At 40.2% G+C, this 26,676-nt stretch overlaps 1 long non-coding RNA gene across 3 annotated transcripts in view; it reads right to left on the bottom strand.

Moving 5' to 3' along the window:
- Positions 1-17,017, bottom strand: part of LOC137205657 (uncharacterized) — a 587,325-nt gene extending 570,308 nt beyond the window's left edge. For all 3 annotated transcript variants that reach the window (XR_010934242.1, XR_010934241.1, XR_010934240.1), the window contains exon 1: positions 16,796-17,017. This is a non-coding gene — a long non-coding RNA (uncharacterized lncRNA). The remainder of the gene's footprint in view (positions 1-16,795) is intronic.
- Between the last annotated feature and the right edge of the window lie 9,659 nt (positions 17,018-26,676).

Below are 26,676 nucleotides of genomic sequence, written 5' to 3' on the forward strand. Positions count from 1 at the left end.
AGTAAGTCATTTGATAGAAAGGATGCTTTTATAATAATCTCTAGCTCAAGGGTCTATATTTCATTTTTCCACAGTTATCTACACTACCATAATTATTTTGAAATGCCAAAATTTCTTAGTATATTTGGTTTCTTTCAGGTAGGGTCTGGAATGCATTTCACCTATTGTCTTCTTTCATATTCAGTTAGGAACATCTTATGATGACGATTTAAACCACTTGCCAATTTCTGTGATGTAAATACTCCCACCAAGACTGATTTCAAGCTACCAGAGGGATATCACTTAACTCAGAGTGCCACTTAACAGCTGAAGCATAATTGCTAGTCGTAGTCCATTTCACCACACCACTGCCTCTTAGGCCATTTCAAATTTCAATTATTGACTTGGGTACCTGAATCTTATTTGCCATAAACTCTGAAGGAGTCAGAAACAAAAGCCCAAGTGCTAAGGGCACCTCAGGGACTTAAAACTTAAAATTCAGTGACACACCCTCAATTAAGAGTCAGTTGTGGGACTTCCCTGGTGGTCCAGTGGTTGAGACTTCGCCTTCCATTGCAGGGGGTGCAGGTTCGATCCCTGGTCGGGGAGCTAAGATCCCACATGCCTCACAGGCAAAAAACCAAAACATAGAACAGAAACAATATTCTAACAAATTCAATAAAGACATTAAAAAAAAAAGGTAAAAAAAAAGTCAGTTGTGACCTCTTCCTTGGTTCAGAAGATGCCTCAACTCCCTCTTAAGTGTGTTGAGCAGTACTCTGAGGTTGAGGGGTGGGGAAGGCATTGTTCAGTGCACGGGATAGAAGACCAGTCTTGGGATGACTCAATGCAATTGAGGTACACCTACGAAAATGGTTTGGCAAGAATGTTTTAGAGGTAATTTAAGTATCAGTTGGTGGTTAGGCTGGAGAACTTTAAGATCTTTTCTAATCCTATGATTTTATGTTTTTGTACTTGAATAAATAAATGAGATAAATGTTAAATATATCATATTTCAAGAAGCCATCCATAGTTCCACAGTTGTATAGTAACAGATTTAATTGCCATTTTTGACTGAGTAATAAGTTGTAAGCTCAGCTAGGCAACTCTGGAAGATGGACCTTTAAGCAAGATGCCATAAAATTGAACTTCAGACACTGCTGATACCAAAACTAAGGACATTAAAGATGTGCCTTTTATTTTAATAACAAACTTAAACATTGTTCTGAATTGAAATTCAGAAACTGAAATTTTTTAAAACTTCCCTACTTGTTTACTCCAGTTTTTTAAAATCTGATTGAATATTCAAAGATAAATCATAAAGGTGCATAGTATAACCAGTGGTTATTAATTATTTCAAATCCTCCTCATTTCAAATGTAGAGGAGACTACCCTGATCCCCTTATAGAGTACAGACAAGGGATCCGTGCACATATACATGATTAATTCTCTCTACAGTAGTGTTAAACATATCATACTGTGTGGTCAATATACTGGATTGCTAGGGTGAAAGAGCTTTCAGGGAATTTCCAACCAAAGGGAATGAGAGTATATACATTTGTCTAAGATGCTTATAAGATTTTGTTCATTCACCACTCAAAACACCCTGTGGAAGACAGGACCTTCCATGGACACTAAATTTTAGTTGTGTGGAACTTAATCAAGACCTGACACCATGGGTTGCATACCTTCAGGGAGAGATTGTGTTCCACAATGTTTAAATCCCCATGTAGAGCAAAACACAAAATATACATTACATTAGAGTATCACATGGCCAATGACTGACTAGACAGTATGTCAGGAAGAGGGCAGGTGCTGCCTGCCAGAGGCTGCAATTTAATATCCTGCTATAAAAGCAATAGGAGGCTCCTGTTCATCTGAAACCTAGAACAGTGACATAAAAATAATAAAAACAGTGAACAATTCAAAACTGGCATGTTACTCCTACTGGCTGTTAATGTGCCTGGATCTTCTACCATGCCAGAGTTGCAAACGGTGCCCAGTCCTCTGAAATGACTGGGCTCTTCTTATTTGTAAGGTGGAGTTTGGAGTAGTGAGGAATTTACTATATAGGAAATTCTGTTTTCCTTGTCTTAAAGAAATGGGTGTAATATATGTCCCAATGGTTATTTGAGGAACTCGCTTATTCTGGGTTTATTAAAAGGCTGAACTACATAATTTTAAAGACTTCAACAGTTAACAACCTGAGGCATCGAAATGGGAAAGGTAAGTCAGAATTTATAAATGTTCATTTCATCCAGGTGCACCTCACTTTAAACAATAAACGCATCCAAGAAGTGAAGTGAAAATAAAACACTTATAAATCGAATCGTATTTTAAATTAACTAGGGATATGGTTACGTAAAGGAAGCTTCAGCTGGTTCTTTGCTAATGTGGATGGCTGATTTGCAATTTGTCAGTTTCGGATATATGAATTTTCACATGTTAAATTTTAAAGCAGAGTGCATATATATATTTATGTACGTGTATATACTTGCAACTCTATGTCCTTTCAAATATTCTAAAAGTCATACAGTTAAGATCAAAATACAGTAAAGGCATACAGGAAAATACATGTTTAGCTTGCTCCATATGAATTTGCTGGGTTTAAACAAACATGAAATATTTGCTTGAACAAGGATGTGTTAGCAATTGAAAAACAAAGGTTTTCATGACTGCAGTTAGTTATCTGTGCAGTGGGAGTGCCAAGCAGTAAAACTCCGTGTCCACATGGCTGCAACAATTAATATGGAGCTATTTTCAAGGTGGGATTATGGGCAATGGAACCTCTAGGGATGGGCTGTTTTGCCCATGCATTAAATCCTCATTTTTGTGTGAACTTAATGAAAAGATTGCAATATGTTCTGTCAGTGGTTCCTAGAGCATGGAGATGTCTGTTTCTTTTTCCCCTGAGTAAATACAGTGCGATTTGTGCTGCGTTATATGGACGGAAATGTAAAGAAAGTGTGTGCTTTGAACTTTGTTTAAAAGTCTTAAAGATAGACTTAAAATCATGGAGGGAAATGCAGTTGGATGTAGCATAGACGGGATACACAATCAGTACGTTTGGAAACTTTGCTGTGTTTGGGGAAAACCTCTAACTTTGTAAAATACCAAGGAGAAAGACGAGTTTTTCTATAGCATTTTAAATTGAGCAGTAGCTATTTTCAATGGAAGCTTGTTGGTCTGCTCTAAAAAAGTTTTAATTTATTATTCTAACTAATTTGAATTCACAAGTATGATGTGCTCCAGCCAGGATAAAGACTGGCTATGCACAGAAATGTTCAGATGTTGTAATACAGTCAAGTGTATGCTTATCTCATTTTGATAAAAGAGACTATTTTTAGGATAGCAAACAAATGCACAGTACTAAGTAACAAAAAGCCCGGAGCAGAATGGAAAGGGACAGAAACCAACAGGTCTCTCACAGTTACTATACATGTCAGTAGGTATCCAGTCAGCTTTCAGGCTCCCCTAGCAAACCCTCCATACCCTAGGTACATCAGTGACGAGGGCCTCTTAGAGCTGAACTGATACTCAGATATCTCTTTGAAGCCAAGGGTCACCCAGAGATACCCATGTAGTCAGCTCCTTCCTTCCACCCCTCCTCAGTCCAGGGCTGAGATAGAACAAAACTTGTTTTCCTTCAGGGTTGTTGAAGAGCACATCGCCATGGGATTCTTGGGACTGCAAAATATTCAGGGTCCTAGCAACAACCCAGAAAGGCTCGTCAAAATTAGCACCAGTGACTCAGCTACCTAATCCCTGAATACTGTCCTTACCTAGAACCCAGGCCTCAGAAGTGGTGGAATCTAAACAGGTCTTGATTCAGCAGGCCAAAGTTTGTTTTTAACACCATAAAATGCTTAGGATGAAAGGGGATCTTAGAGATAATTTGGTCAAATCCCTTCACTTTAAAGTTAAGAAAGCTAAGGCCCAGAAAATTGACATGATTTGGTCCAGATGATTAGTGGCTCAGCCATAGGTAGAGCTTCATTCCAAGGGAAAGGAAGTAACATTTATTAAGCTAAGTGTAGGGTAACACATGTTATCTTATTTAATCCTCACAAATCCCTAAGAGGGACTCATCTTTATCATCCCCATTCACAGAGTAAATAAAGCAAGTGAGATTTAGAAGAGTGACTAACTTGCCCTAAATCATATTCTTTTAGGGCAATTTGCCGCAGATCCCATTCACCAAATGGCCATTTACCAAATGATGAATTTGAAGAAGGGCCAATTTGCTGAATTTACCAAGAACTTGTTTCTTTAAACTTTTACTTTTACAGCAATTTATATTATCCATAGTCATTAAAGCTTTGAAGATTATTTTTAAAGTTGATTATTTTAATTTTGTTGTCATGGCAACATTTTTTAGGAATTTGAATTCACTTTGTATTGGTGATTAGTGTATGTCAAATTTGAGGTCCTAATCACATGGTCTGTTATAAAATCCCTTCTGGGCATTCCTACTTTTTTTCTACTGCTTATAATAATGGTATTGCCTTTCATCTCGAATCTTCCTACAAACTAGTACCAAGTCAACATAACAAAGAGACAGAAGGCATAACCTTTCTGCATTTTAAAAAAATGTCTAGCAAATTGAGTTGCATAGGCTAGTTTAACAGCCCTAAATGATATTTTAAATTTTTAGTTTAATATTTAGTCTTAATTTTAGTTTTTTAAAATTTTATTCTGCCCTAGCCATTTAAGCCCAGCAGCTCTGCAGCACATTCATTGGCCCAAATAAGCTGTCATTTCCTGTATGTTTCACATTTTGGACACTTTTTAAATGCTTAGGATATATTTCATGTAATCCATTTGATTTATCCAGTTAGTAAATCTATGAGTCAAAAAAATACAAAAGAGCATGGGCCAGATTAAATATGACAGAAACTTACCTTGTCCTTATGATTTATAAAAGTCCTTGATTTTAAGACAAGCACAACACTGTGACTTGAAATACAGTTATTATAATTCCAAAAGTCAGAGATCAATACTCTGAGGAAACCTGCAGCACACTAAATTTTAGTCAGTGCCTATCAACTAGTTAACATAAAATGGCTGCAGCAAAAATGAAAACTAAAAAGAATTCAAACCAAACTAAACTAAAACTAAAACTTTAAAATATCCCCAGAGTTGCTGCAGTCACTTTATACAACAGGATTTGACATAAACTTTAGGAAAGCTTAATAGGAGGAAAGTATTGATAATCAATGATTTGGTGAATTGGTCATTTGATGAATTGCTCAATAGGGGAAGTGGCTTTTGGTGAATTGACCTTCAGAGAGGTTATTTTTGGAGAAATAACAACTCAAGGAATGAGTGCTTCTTAGAAAGTTGTTTTTTGGTGAATTGACCTGCTTCTGACCACCAGAGAGTAAGCCATGGAAACCTTTCTGCTGACTTCAAAACTCAAATTCTAGCCTCTTTACATAGTCTTTCTTTTTATTTATTGATTTATTTATTTTTAATCTATTTATTTTTGGCCGTGTTGGGTCTTCGCTGCTGCTCGTGGGCTTTCTCTAGTTGCAGCAAACACACAGGCTTCTCATTGCGATGGCTTCTCTTGTGGAGCACGGGCTCTAAGCGCGTGGGCTTCAGTAGTTGTGGCACACGGGCTCAGTAGTTGTGGCGTGCGGGCTCTAGAGTGCAGGCTCAGTAGTTGCGGCGCATGGGCTGAGTTGCTCCATGGCATGTGGGATCTTCCCGGACCAGGGCTCAAACCCGTGTCCCCTGCATTGGCAGGTGGATTCTTAACCACTGCGCCACCAGGGAAGCCCCCATAGTCTTTCTAATTAACTACATAACCACTGGCTAAAGAATGGAAAGGTTTTTGAAGTTCTCAAAAGCCAGAGAAAACAAACGTGGACTGAAAGTTTTAGACCACTGAAGAAGTTTCTTTAAATGTATTAAAATAAGTATACTGAATAAAATCTCATAGTTGAGTTCAATACAAATCTTGTACTATATGTCCCAGTAGAAGAGTGAGACACAGGGATTTTGACTTGCCTAGTGAGAAAGAGCTTTCCCTGATACCAGGAACCTTAATTTGAGCAAGACTCAAACATTTATATTCCTATCACGTGGATCTGTCTGGCCGCAGTTAATTTGAGCATGTCACTTTATTCCCTGTACAGAAGATCTAAAGCTTTAAGGCAGATTCAGGAAGCCTTTTTTTCTTAAAACACAAACACTTAACACAATGCTCTCATTAACTGGAACTTTCACATCTGCACTGAAGTGAAAATAGGACTTAAAGCTCTGTCCTACCTAGTGTATGTCAAATAACACAGCTTAAAGAGGGTATATTTGACAATGGTATTTTATTCAGGCATTAGAGGGAAAGAGTTGGACAAGTCATAAACCTGCATAGCCATGAAATAAAAATAACTGCGGTGATGTTTAAAAGATATTCTAAAATGAAAATTTTAAAAATATTCAATAAAGGAAAAATGTTGCTTGTTACTCATTTGACTTTTCCGCAGTTTGTCACTACCACTGAAAGGGTGTGTCTCTACAGCTTTAAAGGTAAAACCACTCCCAAGTCATCTGGAGCCACAGATGGACTTGGGAGTGTGTTTACCACGGTGGAAGAGAAAAATAATTATTTGCTGGCATCCTCAGGTTGGAATAATCTAGCCAGTTCTGCCCACAGAAATATAATGTGAGTCATACATAATTTTAAATTTTCTAGTGGCTACATTTTAAAAGGCGAAATTATTTTAAAAATATATTTTCTTTAACCCCAAATGTATCCAAAATATTAGCATTTCAACATGTAATCAATATAAAATATTGAGATATTACAAGTTTTTGGTAATAAGTCTTCAAAATCAGTGTGTATTTCACACTCACCACCCAACTCAATTTGGACTAACCACATTTTAAGCACTCAATAGCCACTTGTGACTGGTAGTTACTACATTGGATGGCACAGGTCTCGACCTTATTTGAAAAGGGAAAGGTCTTACTTGAAAAGGGAAGGTCCTTGAAGGTACTGGAATTGGGTGATTCTGTCTGGTATTGGACAGGCCTGCGATTTACTGTTGATGTTGAACATTGGAGATCTTGTAATTGGGCCCAAAAGAGCCCAGTTACAAGATCTCCAACCTCTAGGCTGTCATGGACTCCCCAGGAAACATGCAATTAATATTTCCTAATTTTAAAATGTTTGGGCTGTTCCCTGGTTTTCTAAGTATTTTCCTTAACATCTAGAGCCAGGTGGATAAGAAATACAGGAACCCTCTTCCCTTCCCTGCACCCCACCTCCAGTCACTGTAAGTGTTCTACTACATTTCCCTCCACTGGATTATCAAGAGCAGCCATTCCCAAGTATAGTTTTCTTTCTATTTTGACACACAAGATAGAGGTACCTTGAGCCTTAAAGTGGGCTCCTCCATGCCCTTTGAACAGTGCTGCCTGCACCCCTACACCTCCAATACCTGGCTGACCCCAGATTACTATCTAGAGTCAACTTTGCTTTCATTTGCTCTTAAAACCTCAAGACCATCCTAGACTACCCCCCAAAACCCAGACCCAAAGTTCTTTCTCCCTGTTGCCACACTGAAGGCTCTTATGCCACAATATTTCCATCGTGGCCCTTAACCCAGTATTATCACATCTGTTTATTCTCCCTCTCTTGTCGCCAACTAGACGGTGAGTTCCTAGGAAGTATCTCGCTTACCTCTCTAGTTACAGTGCCTAGTACAAAGCAGGTACTCAATAAAGGCTCATAAAGACGAAATGTTGAACAGTACATAGAAAGTATAATCAAGGTCATTTATTCAAAGAATAAATTGTTTAATAAAAGTATATGTCTAACACATTTTACAGCAAAAAGCTAAAATTCAACAAATATAGTTATCTTCCAAGTTCTAGGTATTGTGCTAAATGTTGAGGCTATAGAAATATCAATAAATGAAACTCCAGACTCTCAAAGATGCTGGTTAAGCAGTGGCTAAGATGAAGTCTTCTCAGGAACATGAATACCAATCACCTGGGGAAGTTGTTAAAAAAGCAGACTGATTCAGGAGGTTATGGGTATGGCCTGAGGTTCTGCATTTGTAGCAAGCTCTCAGGTGATGCTGCTGGATCACTCTGTAAGTAGGAAAGGACTGTGGCCTAGGAGTCAGGAGACCTGAAATTTCGTTCTGACTCCTGCTCTATGGGTATTAGTTATTCCTATTAATACTGCCAGATCTGCTTGCTCAACTCTTAAATTTTCTGAGAGAGGAGAGCAGATGATTTCTAAATTATCTAAAAACTCTGCGGTCCACAATATCCACGTTTTCTCAGCCTGCAGAAGATGACAGGGACTAGAGCAGTGATTCTCAGTGTTGTCTACTCATGAGCATCAACTGGTGCTCATTTCAGAACGCTGACGCCCAAAACACAGCCCAAACCTATTACCTTGGAATCTCTGCCCGTGGGATCCAGGCATCTGTACTTTTCAACTCCCAGGACTGAGAGCTACTAAAGAATGTTACTTGCAATATGCGTTGATTATCAACTCAATAGATTGGTGTTAATGAGGTCTGACATAAGCAAAGGATGGTCCCCTGCCAGCTACCTTTATTCCTTTCTGTTGGCAATACTGCGATGCCATTCTTGATCCAAAGAGCCAGATTGAAGTCATTGTGAAATATGATTTCCAACACTAAAAAGGCAACACGAAACACGGGCCTTGATGTGTACAACTGTACACAGAAGAAAAGCTCTGCTGATACCTTAAGGAATCATCAGCCAAGTTTCCCAGCTTTTTGCAATCGCCTCCTTGACTCCTGAGATCAAACGAAAACAGGGACTCCTTTTTCAATGAAAAATAGAAAATCCAGCATCCATTGGACTCGACGTTTTGCCTTGCAAGCGCAGTCATATCCAAAGTTCTTTTTAAATTAGTTTTTAAGTTTGAAAATTTTAAATGAAAAAGTTCCAACACTTTTTAACTGTACTTCAGTTTTCAAAAAGGAAAAGATTCTTTGTAATTCTCACCCCATCTCCTTGGGCTAGGTTAAGAAGAGAAGGAAACCATCCAAACTTCTAGTCTGTACTTTTAAGGTAACTTCGTTTCAAACTTTCCAGTATCTTTAATTTTTTTAAAAATTTGCTTGCTTGAAGTAAGAAAGAATTAGGTTCGTTTATCATTCAACTGAAGTAATGAATTGCTTTGTAGCACAGCAGTAGAACGTCACTAAAATACTGATTTTCCCCCTTTTATTAGTTTTCACTTTGGTCAAAATAAGCTACTCAGATTTTCCCCCAAAAAAGATTTATGTTTAACACATATATCAACAAATAGCTAAAGAGTACATACAATAACCCCAATATTCTAGGATTTGAGAGGCAAACGTATATGATGTCCTGTTATCTTTAAGTGCCCATGAACCTGTCTGAGAAGATTAAACTTCTATTCTATGAAAAGATAGCTAAAATTATGGGCAAAAATAATAAACGCTAAAATATTAGCTTTAAGGAGTTCAGAGAAGAGAGATTCCTCACTTCCAGCTGGGTTAGGCTAATAGAAGGCTTAAATAGAGAGAGGAAGGGTTTCATCTGAACCTTGAAGGATGGGCAGGGATTAGATCATTAGCCCAGAAAAAGAAACTCTACGACCAAGAACATGAAGAAAGGAACGCATAAGATGTGTCCCCAAATAGTAATGAGGCAAGTACGGAGAGTGATGAGACAAGAGTGTTTGACCTGGGTCAGGCAAAAAGTTTCATATCATGCAGGCTTGGATCCCAAGGATTAAGGACTATGGACAAAGCCAAAACACAGGTAAATTAGGCTAGTTCTCCAACTCTCCAGGGACAGGGTACATTTGATAAACATTCATTGATGTAAGTATAATACTTGACAAAGATAAGTTAATATAGGGCCAAAATGGAAGTACCTGAAGGCTAGACTGAGGATTTTTCATTTAAAATTTTCCTATAGGTAATGGGAAATCGATGAAGACTTTTGCTTACTTGCTTATCTAAGTAACACAATAAAAGCCATGTTTTCAGGAAGACAAACTTTGAAGCCATATATACAGCACAGGTTGGGGTGGAAGAAAACTTGAGGTGGAAAGAACGAACTAGTAGAGTGATTTAGAGAAATGATCTGAATCGTAGCAATAGAAAGAGGAAAGTGTCAGAGAAATTAAGGAGGAATAATAAAAAGTAGAACTTGGTGATAGATTAAATCTGGGAGGTACCCGCGGAAGCCCCACCCATAAACTCCTGGCACTCACTTCTTCACACCGAAGCCTGCTTGCTGGGAACACCTGTGAAGTCTGCTTCAGGTCTTCAGCCTGGATGGGGGAATATACTTGGCCCAAGTGCGGGACAAGCCAGAAGTGCCAGAGAGATAATGCCCTTAGAAGCAGCCTGAACCAATAAAGACAGGGATTTGGAGGATAAAGCTGCTGATTAAGTATAACTCACCCCTCCATTAGAGTGACTCTGAGTCCTACACTATCCCTCAGAATTACCCCAGTGGGATTAAACTTCAATTTCCCAGTGGCAACTTGCTTAATAACACACCATCTCTTGTCTTTTTTTAATCCCTTATCTCCTTTCCTCACTCCCTTATCAGCATTTCTTGGTATCACTCCCATATAAACTTGTGGCACTGGGATCCCTGCCTTAGCATCTGCTTCTAGAGGAATCTAAATTAACAGTTAGAAAGAAGAGTAGAATTTAAAATAAGGCAGAATAGGGCTTCCCTGGTGGCGCAGTGGTTGGGAGTCCGCCTGCCGATGCAAGGGACGCGGGTTCGTGCCCGGGTCTGGGAAGATCCCACATGCCGTGGAGCGACTAGGCCCGTGAGCCATGGCCGCTGAGCCTGCGCGTCTGGAGCCTGTGCTCCGCAACGGGAGAGGCCACAACAGTGAGAGGCCCGCGTACCGAAAAAAAAAAAAGGCAGAATAATGGCCCCCCAAAGATGTCCACATCCTGATCCTTGGAACCTGTGAATGCCATACCTTCTATGGCAAAAGGGACTTTGTAAATGCCATTAAGGTTAATTAAAGGCTGTGAGACAGGTGTGCCCAATCAAATCACATAGATCCTTAAAAGCAGAGAACTGTGCCCAGGTGTGATTAGAGGGGGATGTGACTGTGGAAGAATGGTCGGGAAGATGCAATATCTCTGGCTTTGAAGATGGAGGAAGGGGGTCATGATCCAGGGAATGTGAGTGGCCCCTAGAAGCTGGAAAAGGCAAGGATATGGATTTTCCCCCAGAGTCCTTAGTAAGGAATGCAACCATGCTGACACCTTGATTTTAGCCCAGTGAGACCTCTGTCAGAGTTCTGACCTACAGAACTATAAAGATGATAAATCTGTGTTGTCTTAGGCCATGAAGTTTGTAGTAATTTTTTATAACAGCGATAGAAAACGAATACATTGTCCTTAAGTTACAGACTACAAAAACTTGAGGCAGTCGTAAAAAGTGAAATGAAACAGAAGACTGAGTTTTCAGGATATGTTGGTCTAAATGTTCAATATGTTGAGTCCTGTGTGTGTTCTTGATTGGACGATATTCGTAGCGATCCACAGAGCCTCTTGTATATATGCAACATCATTCTTCAGCTAATTACGAGCGTGAGAAGCATGTTTGATATTTGTTGTGTTTTATTTTGTTTTAGCCAGGGAGTTGTCCCTTAATCAGTTCTGTTAAATCATACGTGATGCCCTCAAGAAGATACAATTTTCCAAATGCATTGGTATAGAGGAAACTATGGCAATAAATAACAAAATGCCATTGTCAAACTCACGGTGTCTTTCTGGTGCTCAGTTTCACCTGGGCTATGTTTAGAAGCTTTCATTCGGAAAGGATGGCTCTAGGATAAATCTGTTGTATGAATATATTCTTTGAATTTAAAATTTTCATTGAGTTGTGGCAACACACAAGGGCTTGATACAAGAATTTTGACACATTAATTCAGAGCTAGTTAAAGTGACTTCCAGTGCGTTGTTGGAAATATATACTCCTGGACACAGTTTTATTGGAGCCTATGGTTTTCGCTTTCAAACTCTGCACCTCTGGTATATTATGTTCTGAATGTTTCATTATATTCTAATCCTACAGTCTCATTGGGTTACTCCATCTTTCTCAGACCCTGTTTTTTTCCCTACCCTGTCCATGCAATCTTTGCAGCCACACTCAATCCTCGACCCTCCCCACCTAACATGCACAATAGGGACACAATAGAATATTTAAAACTCTATAACCCGCTGGTGAGCTGGATTTGGCAAGAGGGTTGGGTCTGCTGCCCCTGTACAAAGAGTTCTGGGGAAATAGCCACACCTCCACCTAACCTCCTTCACATGGAGCCTATCTTTCTGACTCATCTTCTGCCTGCTTCCTGGCTTGTATGCTGGTACTACTGGAGCCCAGCTGTAATAAGGCTAGGGCCTCAGCCTCTTAAGGAAGAACTGTAAGCCTCTCACATCTCAAAATTTTGCTTCCACCAGCTTTCCTAACTGGCACAGAACTCTTTGCTATATGCATCTGAAAGCTGCTGCTTCTTCCACAGATCTGGGTTAGCCTTGTTCTGTGGCCTTGGTTGTTTATATTGCTGTTTCCTCTGAGGTGGACTGGAGATCTTTTCAGCTGCTCCACTTTGTCTTCCACAGCCTCTGACTCATAGCAGCCCCTGCTGACCCCCCAGTCCTGCTCCAAGCACATAGCATACCTCAAAGCCACCTTAATGAAATCAAATTCTTATTCTTTAAAAAAAAAAATATTTGCGGATTGTCACCTAATAAGGCCAAATGTTTTGCCTTTCTCACAATACACCATTCATAATAAGTTCTTGCCAAACACATTTTAAAGAACTCATTTTATATGTATGCATTACAAGTTTAAAGCCTGCATTATAGATTCAGTTCAATTTCTTAAGTGGCAGGACAGGACAATAAATGCTGCTGTTCTCTCTGGTAGGCAGTGTAGTCTGGTGTTGCAGAGAAAGATCTGCTCACAGCACATCCTCTGACTCTGCAGATATGACGCCAGATGCACACACCTCAAAAACAAACAACAACCAAAAAACTTCCCCTAAATACCAAGATAATTTGTAGAAAGGCTGTATGGTTACAAAAGCATTTTGGCAGGGCTTAAGGAAATGAAATAAGGGAGAAAGCAAGTGCACAAGACATTGAATTTCAAGTAAGAATGGGCTCAAACACTTTAAAGCCCAAAATAATCTGTGTACCCTAGAGCTTGGGGACCGTCTGCCTGGGCTGATCACAATCCTGCAGCCATGTGTCACCAAACGGCTCAAGAAGATGATTCAAGAGGATTACCTGTTGGTACCGACTTTTAATGCTGACAAATGTGGCTAGTTTTGAAGGCAGGTGCCTCACACAGCTTTTATTTGCTGTGGAGTTTTTAACATACGTAATGCTGTTTTAATTTTGTTTCTACTAAGATCCTATTATCTTAGACTCGGTCCTGTGAACTGAGGATTTGCCAGTGATAGTGCCTTTCAAGAACATAATCCCAAAACATTCTTCTTTAAAATTATCTACTATAACTTTCTCACCATCTTATTCCTCTTTGCCCCCCAACAATCTTGCCTCTCACCTTAACCCCTCAATCAACACTACCCACCCCAAGGTCATCAATGACCTCCTCTTTGCCAAATTCAGTGGCCTCTCATTCTGGGAACCAATCCTTTGTTTTTGAAACTTGCAGGCCTCCTTGACACCCTTCTTAGCCTCGATTTTAGAGAGATAAAAATGTCCTAATTCTCCTATACTTTTCTGTAGAATACTTCTTGTTTTTGATTATATTTTTGGTTTTGCTTTCATTTTAATAAATGCTTACCAACTGATCAATTCAAAAACCTCTACTGGAAATTACTGCTCCTTCTGTGATCTAGCTGACAGAACAGACTCAGCTTTGAATGAAGTTCTATAGGAAGCAAACAATCTATACAACTCCTGATCTATTGCATGATTAGGAGTATAAATTTTGCAAGTGCTTAAAGCAGTTTTCCCAGCATTATTGACATATTGATTAACAAATGGTGAGATGAAAAGAGTAATCACTGATGATACTCATTCCACCAGGAATCCAACTACCTTGGAATGTTCTACAAATTTCAGGAAGGCCAGGAAAGAGGAAACATGCCAAGGATTTAATAATACCTTATAAAGATTGATTTCTAACGTATGTTGATCACAAATGTGTGCCTCGTTGGGGCCTAAGATTCACACTCCCTGGAAGGCAAAGTCTAGGCTTAGGCATTGACTACAAAGAGCTATTTATTCCTAGCCAGCAATTTACACAAACCATCATTGAAAATCTAAATATCGTTAAACTTGACAGTCATTCAAATGCACACAGAAGAATAAGAGGGCCAGCTACAAATGAGAAGGATGTCAATTTTAAATCTTTAATGCTTATATGTATTTCTCCCTTTGGAGATGGTGTTTCTAATTGAATATTTTTGTATATTGTCAGATAAGATTTTGCATCCCAAAGTCATATACAGTTATAATATTGAGTTTCCTTTTCTCTACAAAAGGGTTTATTTAACTAACCTCTTTAGTTAAAAAAATTTTTAAGGCCATGATGAATATTGATTAACCTTGGGAACCAAAGAGTAAACATAAAAACAATTTCTTATGCTAAGTTCAGGTTTAACAATGTGCTAATAGCCCATAATGAAGATAGCAGCCATCAGTTAATCAACCCATTAAGTTGGGATCAGAAGTGTCAACTCAAGTGCCGTCTACTAATTTACTGACCCTTAATGGGTCAGCAAGATCTATAACCCAAAGACTGATCTTTCTGCTTCTGTTAAAGTCACTTTGGAGGCCAATTCACTTCCTTCCATGATTCTGATCTCTGACCTGGTATGGGCAGGGAGTCAACACAAAATCCATTTATGAGAATGTGCTCTGGGTTACTGAGTAATGGAATCTCATGCTAACTGGTGAGTTAAGTGTCTGGGTGGAAGCTCTTTGTGGAAGTACCAACTTTTTTTTTTAAATAAAGTCCACACAACCATGAAAACAGACATGTACAATCTTCAGTGGGAGCTTCTGACTCCAGGAAGTTCTGGGTTCCTGAGTTAGCTAAGGCTTGCCACCCACTCCCATTCCTATCCTGCTCTGTGAGTAAATCTTAGTTTTTGAAATGTCAATGGGTCAAAAAAGAACTGAAGAGTGAGATGGCAAGGTGTAGGGCTACACCTACCAAATAATAATTACAAAGTAAGTTTTGCTTTATTAAAGATGTAGTGGAAAAAAAAGAAAAAAAAAGATGTAGTGGGCTGGATAGAACATTGCTTTGGTAATTACTAAGCAAAAATAGATATAATTTGGTTCAATCTAATAATTGAGACTCAATTACCCAGTGTTTGCTACTTTTAAGGGGAAGGGGAGGAAAACAGGAGCATATCTTATTCCAGATGGGCCTTTGAGAGGGTATAATAAAAATTATGAATCAAAAATTCATTCACTTGAATCATATTTGTATAGAAAAGATATAATAATTGCCATGATAATACAAGTGTCTTTTTAAATAGTAGCATTTTCTTTCTCAGGTGATAAAGCAGTTCACTGAACTACAAATTACAATGTCCATTAGCAACCTGTTGGCCACGTGATGTCAGAGACTCGAACATATGCAAGAGGTGCCACTGAGTTTGGTCCTGTTGCCCTGGTCCCCAGCCAACCCTGTGGCAAGGCTACTTAAACGCCACCAACTCTAATCCTGCTCTGACATACAGTCCTGGCTGTGATTTTCCCCCAAACAGGACACAGACAGATAAGATATATTAACTGAGGTTCTGGAAAGGGGAAGCAAGACAAAAAAAACAAACTACTAAATGCTAAACATAAAAAAAAAGTTTCATGGCAGGAAAAATTGAGATTAATTTAAAGGACCTAGGATTTGTTTTTCTCTCTACAAAGGAAATATGTCACTTTCATGCCAACGATGCTTGAAAGATTCCCGCAAAGGAAACCATCTTTGCTGGGAAAATAGAGAGCCCCCTCTGTTGTTGGTGACATTGCCCTGTTTTTTCCCCTATTTGTTGCCTTTGTTTTCCGCCCCTGTCATTAGCCAGCCTCCTGGTACCACTGTACCAACCTCAGCACAAAGACAGCTAAAAGACCGCTAAAAGCCTCTGTAGGAACGACAGAGTTCCTCCCTATGGAAAAAAGCGAACCCCGGGGCCAAAAGGATGAGGAAAAAGATTCAGCCTTTGGAGCTCTCACAGACGTGGGTGGCTTTGGCAAGGTCAGCCTGTGGAGGTGACCGCCGACGCAGGTTCTCAACCTTAGGGCCAGCCTGAGGGACGCAGCGAGGGGAGCAGGAAAGGCGGGGGCAGCGGGAGAGAAAGGTCGTGGGGAAGGGGGCAGGAGAGAGGGAGTGAGTACACGTCGGAGACCGCTGGACCAGAGGCAGGAAGGCTGGGGCCGGGCTCTGAGCGGCCACCCCGCCCTCAGCACCGCGCAGCCCGCGGGGTCACGGCCGGGCCCCACCTCCCGGGCTGCGGCGCGCTCCGCCTCGGTTCTCCTCAGCGCGGAGGCGGCGGAGCGAGGGGAGCGCACCCCACCAGAGAGGGCCTGACCCCGGCAGGCCACTGACAAGAGGAGGGGCCCTGCTCTGCACACGGCGCTGCTGCCCCCACCCCAACTCTCCGCAACCCTTCCCCGCGGTTGCCGCAGCAGCAGCAGCCGAGGACGCGAGCCTCGGCGTCGCCGAAATCTAAGCCGAGCCCAGCTGTGCCGGGGGCCCGAGGAGGAGGGAGGGGCGGCGGGCGGCGGGGCGGGGTGGCGGCGGGGGCGGCGCGCGGGGCGGCGGCGTCACTTACCCGGCCGGGGCGCGGGGGCAGCTCGCCGACTCCTCGGGGCCCGCGGCGGCTGGGGGCCGGCGGTCGCTCGGCCGGGCGCTGCCAAATGTAAACAATCCGCCATGATTTCTTTGTTTAGCTAATTGAACCTGCCGCCGTCGCGAGTCCCGGGCGCTCCCTCGCTCCCTCCTCTCCCCGGCCCCTCTCGCTCGCGCGCGCTTTCATTTATTTATTTTTCTTCCCCCCCGCTCCTTCGTCTTCCCCTCTTTTCTTTGGCCTCAGTAGCTGCTTCTCTTGGAAGTCGAGGCAGTGGGGTGGTTGGTGCAGGGAGTGCGGTGGTGGTTTTTAGAAATACAGGTAAAAACCTACCCAAATCTCAAGTTGAGGTGCACTTGCTGAAAGAGGAGGAGGGTGTTTCCCTCCCTCCCTCGCTCTCGCCTTTCCCGCCACCCCCCGTTTATTAGACTAGCCTCCGTGGAAAGTGCCAGACAAACGGGGTGCAACTTCCAGTCACCTTTTCTTGCCGCCGAACTCTGGTACTGGAATTCTCGGGCGGATTTTGGACTCGGTAAAAGCGCCAGGTTCTTCGTTTACTTTGAGAACCTCGAATATGTGATATCCGGCTGCCTGAGGGCTCACAGAATAGTCTCCGCCACGCCAGGGGAAGAATACAGCGCGCTCATCGGGGGAGGGTGACCTGTTGGCGTCAATTCAACGCCTTCTTTAAGAAAACACTGGATTTTACACACTCACCCACGCCCGTGCCCACACCATCCACACTAGCACCAACACAGTGGAAAGGTAGAAGAGCGGGACCTTTCAGCCATATATTTGCATAAATTATTGGTACTTTTCGTTGCACAACCCTTTGGGGGGGGGGGTAGACTCTGAGCACATTTACCGAGTTTAAAACTTCGAGGAGGGTTTTCCTGGTGGCGCAGTGGTTGAGAGTCCGCCTGCCGATGCAGGGGACACGGGTTCGTGCCCCGCTCCGGGAAGATCCCACACGCCGCGGAGCGGCTGGGCCCGTGAGCCATGGCGGCTGAGCCTGCGCGTCCGGAGCCTGTGCTCCGCAACGGGAGAGGCCACAGCAGTGAGAGACCCGCGTACCGCAAAAAAACAAAACTTCGAGGAGATAGGTCCTGTTAGGAAAGGAGGCTTAGCGCCTGTCTATGTGAGTTCTGCGGCTGGAAATGCATTTGATCACCAGTTTTCACTATAGTTAATGCAGGCATCGTTTAAGCCCTGTTTTAGGTGGATTTACGATGAGATTCAGGGTAATCCGTGAAAGAAAAATTCAAGGGCTATGGTCTCATTTATTTAAAAAAAAAAAACTATTACTTCGGTTTCACCTCTTTTTATAGCCACTATGTTGGCTGGACACCAAAAATGATTCAATATTTTAATTCATAAGGAGAATTGAAAGTCATCTACATCTTGCAGAGAAACTGTGCCTCTTATTATCATCAGACCTAATCGCATTAAAAGAAGTTATTGCCTTACCTGCTTAATTCTTCTGGGGAGAGCACTGTTGAATAGAGTAATGTCATCCTTAGAAGTTTGGACCGACCATTTACAGTCATATAATATATTGATTATAAGTGTAGAAGGCCCATCTGGTCCCATCAAGAGAACTGAACTAAGTAATATTTACACTGTAGGCCAGTCACTGTGGTGGTTTTAACCTCTGGGCCAATTAATAAATAGGTGTTCAAGCATTCTGATTATATAGAAAGAAAAAGGAATTGTATTACCATGCAATCAAAATGACCCCAATCAAATCCCCTGTTTACACATGGCTTTAGTCTATTCCCTCGGGAAAGTTCAACGGAAGTTATAACCATGTTTTTTTCCCACACTTGTGATGTTCCTCTCTATAGCAGGCTAAATTTTACACGTTTTCCCAAATTTTAACTTAAATCTGACCTTAATGAAACCTGTGGTAATATTTACCCTCTCCTAGTACTTGTGCCTAACTTCTGTTGGCATCAGATGTGAAACTTCTGAGCTTCAGAACTGTGTGATCAAGGTCTGTGAGCAGGAGATTCGTATACTCAGTACATGAAAGAATTTCTTATTGCATAAAAATTAGACTGAAGGAGCCATAGTTTAACTTTTAAAACTTAGATGAAACAAATACGTTTTGCATTAATTTATTTAAAGACCTGGCCTGCTTGTATAGAATTGCTGACCCATGTTGACATTAATTTTTTCTAATACGGTTGAATGTTGCATGTTTGCACCATTTGCCTGTCCATCCTCAGATTCATTTCATGTGTCACTTGCCATGAACTGAGGTTTGTTTTGGAAGTTGGAGGGAGAGGGGCAAGTGGAACTGCTCTTGGGCCCATTCCAAATTCTCACATCTCTTCTTAAGCAGATGTATTTGAAAAACTGAGTCTTCTCCTGGTGTCTCCTTACTCTCATACTACCATACTCACAACACTTCACCTCTGACAATTCTGGTCACCAAATGTGTGGGGTTTTTTCCTACACCAAGCAATTCTCCACAACACCAGCTGGGTATCCTACAATTTAACTCAATTCTGGCACTGTCTACCTGGAGATAGTGTCAGATACCGTCAGTGTAGGACTCAGTCCTGTATGACTGATCCCAGCTCACTTCAGATGCTGATCACGATAGTAGGTCCACAGGTGACCTACAACTCCTCTCTGACTTGGCTACAAATCATAGGTTCCCATGACCTCTTTCCCCTTTGGATTTAATTGATTTGCTAGAGTGGCTCACAGGACTCAGGGAAACATTTACTTACAGTTACCAGTTTATTAAAGGATATGATAAAGGATACAGATGAACAACTAGATGAAGAGATACATAGGGTGAGGTCTGGGAGCTTCCGGAGCACAGGAGCTTCTGTCCCTGTGGAGTTGGGGTGTGTCATCCTCCTGGTGTGGATGTGCTTGATAACCTGGAAGTTCTCCAAACCCTGTACTTTGGGGACTTTTATGGAGGCTTCAGCACGTAGGCATGATCAATCATTAACTCCATTTTCAGCCTTTCTCCCTTTTCAAGAGAATGAGGGGCAGGGCTGAAAATCCCAGGTTTCTAATCATGGCTTGGTCTTTCCCGTGCTGGAGCCCATCTCCTCAGGAGAACAAAACTTACTCCCTGTGTTCTTAACACTTAGGAATTTACAAGGTCAGGGAGATGTCAAAGGCCAAATATTAGAACCAGAGATGCTCCTAGGGCTCTTTATCACTTAGGGATTTACAAGGGTTTCAGGAGCCTTGTGTCAGGAGCTAGGGGTGGAGACCAATATATACATTTCTTAATACTTCACACCAGGCAACATCACATTATAGATTTGTGTGTATGTATCTTCCCCCCCCCACCTTACTAAATAGCATTCTTTAAGTCTTCGTACCTAGTAAAATGTTAATCATATACCAGACACTTGTTGAAAATACGTTGAAAAAATTGAAAACTCATACATAGCTAGATTTTATTCTTAGGCTCTTACAGTAGACTGTTAACACTGATGGCCTGCAATCCATCACACATCCCTGTATTCTTGCCCTTGTATAGTTCCCTCACTGACCATGGAGTTAGCCATGTGAATTACCTTGGCCACTAGGAAGTGTGATATAAGCAGAAGCTCAGTAAGCACCTGCACATTGGGGATTGTCCTTTTCGATGTTCCCTTTTGGAATGCAGCCTCTAGATTATCCTGCTGGAGAGAGAGTGCACGTGGAGAAGAACTGCGGCATTCCAGCCTAGATAGTAGCTGAATTCATCACATGAATGATCTAGCTAACACTACATGGGGCAGAATAACTGTCCAGTCAATTCTTGGTATCATGGCAATAAATCAATTTTGTTCCAAGCCACTAAGTTTTGGAGTGGCCAGTTACACAGCAATGGGTAACTGACATAGCAATCACCAATTTCAAGCACTAGAGACATGGTCAGGTTACTACAGAAGATAAAGATTTATCAAAAGGATGGCGGAGGCGGAGAAGGAAACTGAAAAACTGCTTGGTAGGGCTTCAAAGAATTAGAACTTCATTGGTCACCTCTTAGAATTCAATGACACAGTTACTCAAATGATGGAGTAACCATTCTGGTGACAGTCCTTCTGTCATCACTTTAGAATTAAGCACCTTTGAGACTGTGAACAACGAGGTCAGAAGACACAGGCTCTGGAGTTGCTTTCTTGCATTCAAATCCCACCTCTGCCCCCAAGTGACAAAGCAGAGTGAGGACTTCTAGAAATTACGTATATTTTTAAATGTACATTTTCCCCAGGAAATTGTTCAAGTGAGACCAGGAATGAGAAGAAATCATGAGTAATGCTTGGAAATTTAGGGCTCAGATGTAAACTTAATAGATGAAAGTGCTTGTCTGGTTACCCGTAAGTCATCTCCCTGAATAAAATAGTACTTGGTTGTGAATTAGGCACCTAAGGTCTTAGGTCCTGTGACCTTGATTTGGTTTTCTGTATTTGCTGCTGATATAAACACACACACACACACACACACACACACACACACACACAGAGGCACACACACAGAGGTCAGTTATCCAGATTATAGATGGGGGTGAGGATGAATAAAAAAGAGTATGGATGTCTCAGTGTGGCAAAGGATGGAGTTGAATGTTCATAAAATGAACTCTCCCAGGCCCTTAAATGCTCAAAAGTTTTATAAACCATGAAATAACATACATTTACCCATTAATCAGATCTATAAAGCCAATAAGACCTAAATTAACCAATTAATTTAAAGTGATGATGTTTTGCCTAAAGTGAGTTACCGCTAGCCTTATGAATATGGCACTGGTGATTACTGACATTCCTATGCTACCAAGTGCCAAGTAGTCAAGCCATGAGCCCACCATTTTTGGTATTCAAGGTTCTGTGACACTCTCCTTTGCACAGTTCTCCCTCACCTCATTTGGCTATCACTTGGGATGCATTAAGTTCTTATCTGTTTCAGTCCAAGATAAAGTGGGCTAGTTAGCACCAACTCTAGACACAAATATAGGCACTAAAATGATCATGAATATACTTATTTTTAAGGTTATCAATGAAATTAACATCCCAATTTGAGAAAGATTACTATCAGTTAAATAGCACTGGGGTGGCAGAAAGGAGACCTGGGTTCAAATCATATATTTGACACTAATCACAATGTAAGTTGACTAGGACTCAGCTATTTCAATTTGGGAAAAGGAAAAATCTAAGAGTAATAAAAGGACTTTTGGTAGAGATCATAAAGTAATGCTTTGTCATAGTGGAATCTCAGCAGTGTGGCAGAGACAAGGAAAACTTTTTGTGGCAAGGGGGCCTTTCTAGCGTCTCTCCTGCAATGTCTGGCTTTTAATTCCTCCTAGACTTAAGGCTCATCCTCATCTCTCGCTCTTTGGTTTAATTTTCCTTCCCTCAATTTTAATTCTATTAAACTATTTCTCCTAAAAATTAGGCATATAGTAGTAGTATTTTCATGGTTTTCTTAAATTATACTGTCTAATTGCAAAATATGTCCATTTGTGAGGAAAGAAACAACTCTTCTATTATAGCTCCCAAATGTTCATCAGGTTTTCAGGAAATAAAATTTCTTTCAGTCTTGGGAAAGGTTTTGGATTAAGATTATTTTTCAAATCTGAGGAGGGTAAAAATTGGAAAACTCATGCATTCTGTAGTTTGGGGGATGAATATAAGGTTCTAATATATGGCAGAGTTAGGAAAAGATCAAATTCTCCTAAGAGTTTTATTTTCCTTTGTTTTGTAGAAACCTGTAGCTATAGCATCCATGGCAAACCCAAAGAGAAGAATTGCAGGGTCTTCACAATGCTTCTCCCTGCACTTGGCACAGGTAGTTGGGAAACAAATTTCCCACTTCTAGCCAGGCACTTCTTGGAATGGGTGCAGGATCATCTATGGGCGCAGCTGCTGCTATACTTGAGGGGTCCCAGAACCCAGACACAGCTCTCTGAGCAGCCAAATGGGTATCTTCCCAAACCACTACCACCTCATTCACTTTTTTTTCAGCCGAAAATATTAAAATTAGCCCAAAGTGTTTTTAAAATATAATTACACCCTTTGGAATCTGGGCTTTGGAAAATTGTTATTTTTCCATTAAATAAACCAATATCTGGAATACGTACATACATACATACATATGTAATGTATATATTAAAAATATGCTTGGAAAACACACTTTACTATAACATACAGCTTAGTAGGAAAAATAGAGAAATTCACAGTTCACACTTTAATTTTTTTTAAAGATTTTCAGAAAATACCTAGCAAGCTGTTGTCTGTTCAGTGATGCATACACTTGAGTGTGAAGCCAATCTTACCACTCGTCTTACTAGTAACCTTATGGGGGTGGGGAGAGATGAAAATGATTGCCACTTTTGTATCCTCATACTGTACATTCTTTAAAGGTGGGTCTAGTAATGTTCTCTGTTCTACACAGAAGTAATAAATACTGTCTTTAAGAAATGGTGATTATGATGCTCCCTCGCCAAAAAAGTAACAAAGGTATTTTAAATTGTATTTTTATCATGATAGGGAGATTTCAAATAATTTAGCTAATTTTAACTAATAACTACTGAGAATTAACATTATTATTTAATGCAATCGGTACTTGAATAGAACATAAATCAGAGTAAGCACTAAGGAAGATGTAGAACAGATAAGGCTTAGAGATGTGTAATTCTCAAGGATTGAAAAGGGAGAACCCAAAGGAAATTAAGTGCTGGTTTTCTCAAATAAGGAATTAGATTTCCTTATTTCTTAAAATTACCCTGCAAGCCATCTATCTTATGACATATGTATGTTCTTATAATATTCCAAAATCTACAATATAAGTTATATGCATTTTTCTGCATTAAGACATTATTTTATTTCTAGTTTCTGTTTCTTTCCTTGACCATCAAAATAAATGGTTACTTTCTCTTGTTTTCATAGATTATTTGAGAAAGTGAAATATATTTTAAATGTTTATCTATTATAAGTACTCTATCAACTTGTTCACTTTAATAAAGGCACTTAGCATTGTGGTTGCATTTGAGAAATATATAAGCACAATAAAACTTCACTTAATATGCTCTAGCATTTCTTCAATAAACATTATGAGGTCAAATTCCTGTGTAATTTAACAGTTGCTAGTAGCAGCACCCTGTGATACTGGTTGAAAATAACTACTCTGAAACATGAAGCACAGGCAGAGAAATTATACCGTGGGTTTGCACATTTCCCAGGGTTCTGTCCAGATTGAACCAACTGGTGCAGAAGCATGAACCTGAGAAAGAGCAGTATGAGCAAGCCCAGATGTTGAGCTATTTTAGCTGTTTCTCTCTCCCCCTCCTCTGTTCTTCCCCTCGGGTCACTTGAAAACACAAATAAAAGTGACTAGCGTTTTAAAATGCCAAATAAAGTGGAAAATTATATAAAACAGTAGTCTCCAAAATAGAATGCAAGAAAAATGATTGGAACTTCTACCTATAGGCACTTATTATTTTGTTATTACTTTTCATTATTTTCATCTAAAAATAAAGATAAATTCTGCTCAACATTTAACAAATGAATGGACACCAGTGCTCTCAATGATCTGTATGGCCAATGACCACCTGTCAAGTACGGTGCACTTGAATCCTGATGAAAGAAATGTGTACACAGACAGACATCATTTCAATAGATGTTGCAGCTATTCTGACTAGCTGATACCCTGGATTTAGCCCTATTCCTTCGCTGATTTAGAGCAAGAAAAGATGAGGATACAGAGGGTTGAGCCACATTCAGGAGGAGCCACGTGCCCTCTGTAGGTACCGACCATCCAGAGGAAGGATTTCTGAACCTCTAAGCGTCTTCCACCTTGGGGACAGTATTGAATGGATGGGAAGCTGGACCTCTGGGGCCACTGTGATATTTTCATTTTTGTCCATGGACCATTTGAATAGGTTTCCTTCCTTTCTTCTCTCCCTCCCTCCTTTCTTTCTTTCTTTCTTTCTTTCTTTCTTCCTTCCATCTTTTTTTTTTTGGCCAATGTTAGAGTCCTTAATTTAGTTAAACTATGTCTGGGGAAAAATGAAACCTGCCCACATAAGTCACATAAGTTATTCTCTCACGCTGTTTTAACATGCTTCTATCATGAGTTGTCACACAGCAGTGTCTATAACTAAGAAAAGATGCTAATGGATTATGAATATTGTTGGCATTATAATGACATTAACTAAATATAGTTTTATATAGAGACTCTGAAGTTTTCCAATGACTGGTCCATCAGTAAAAACAGTCTTTGAGAATGAATACCTCGAAATATATATTTATATACATTTAAAAATATCAATGTAATATATATTTTATATAATTTATATATATCTTTATATATGATACATATAAATGTATACTTATGAAGTGCCTAAATATTTCTTAAATAATTTATAAATATAAATAGATTAAATTATACATTATATTTACTATACTATATATTTACTTACATGCCACTATACTAATAAATTATGCATTTTATAAAACAAAGTTTTTAAAAGTAGAGTAAATAAACAATATTATTAAAGTTTTTCATTTTATTATATTCATTAATGGCAATTCAACCTTTTACTCTCTCATATAATGAATACACTCTCCCCCTAATATTCTGAATATATCAGTTAGGATCTAAGCATGAAACTAGAGGCCTATCTAAGGATTTTTTTTTTTTTTTTGGAAAAGGAATTTAGTACTAGGGGTTGCTTACACAGGAAATAGAAGAGCTAAGAAACTAAGCAAGAGATGGTGTGGAGGTAGCTCAGAGATGAGCAAGTGCAGGATACCTGGAGAAGAGGGGACCAGGGGCCAGACTTGCCTGGCAGAAGCTGACCGGGAGACATAACCACTGCTAGGGGCACTGCATAGACAAGAGAAGCTAGAAGAAATGCCCCGGCCTCTTCCCGCCTTCTGGTCTGCAGTGTGTGGCCAGAGCCTCCCATGGGCAAACCTAGCCTCAGGCAGATGTCTGGAAGCACATCCCACAGGGGTAGCTCTAGCTGCGATACAGAGTAGATCAGGGCAAAGTGTGAGGATGGAAACAAGACAAACCCACCCAGTTCCTGTGCACAGAACTTCTCACAGTCCTCTAAATAGTCCTTGTTTTTTCTTATCTCTACATATTGGCACATTTCCATTCATCTGCCAGGATTGCCTTTCTTTCTTTGCTTTGCCTATCAACCTCCTGAATGTCCTTCAAGAACCAAGTTATTTCACAAATATTCATGGAAGTACTATCACAGGCAATGTACTGAGTGCTGGGTTATCAGAACTATCAATATCTTTTGGAAATTAGTCTATTTCCCAAACTTTTCTAAAAATTCAATATATATTGAGTTAGCATAGTCTGATAGTTCTGAGTAAGGATTCAGGATCCAAACTATCTGGGTCAGACCCTGGCTCTGCCCCCTACCAGCTGTACAATCATGCCTCAGTTTCTCATCTCTAAACTGGGAAAGATAATAATATGTACCTTGTAGGATTATCAGATGGATGAAATGAGTTAATATTTTATAGCACTTACAACAGTTTCTGGCAATAGCACTTAAAACAGTTTCTTACACAGTTTCTTTATCTGTGTTTGTTAAACTAAATATATGCATACTGAGTCACTCCTTTTTCTGGGCTTCCACAGCCTTCCATCCATATTTCCATTATAGAATTCATTATACTGAGCTATAATCTGCACATCTGTCACTTCTGGTAGAATATGAGCTCATGCTAGGGAGTCCATGATTAACCATCTTTGTATTCCCAATGCAAAGAATATAATAGATGCTCAATAAGTGTTTGTTTAATTAATTAATCACCTTATCTAAACCTCCCCTGTGTCACAAATCATGAAATGCAGTGTTGAGTGCCAAAGGAAAGATATTTTTTTTTGTTTTT

The sequence above is a fragment of the Pseudorca crassidens genome, chromosome 14 (assembly GCF_039906515.1).
Source record: "Pseudorca crassidens isolate mPseCra1 chromosome 14, mPseCra1.hap1, whole genome shotgun sequence".
In the NCBI taxonomy this organism is placed as follows: domain Eukaryota; kingdom Metazoa; phylum Chordata; class Mammalia; order Artiodactyla; family Delphinidae; genus Pseudorca; species Pseudorca crassidens.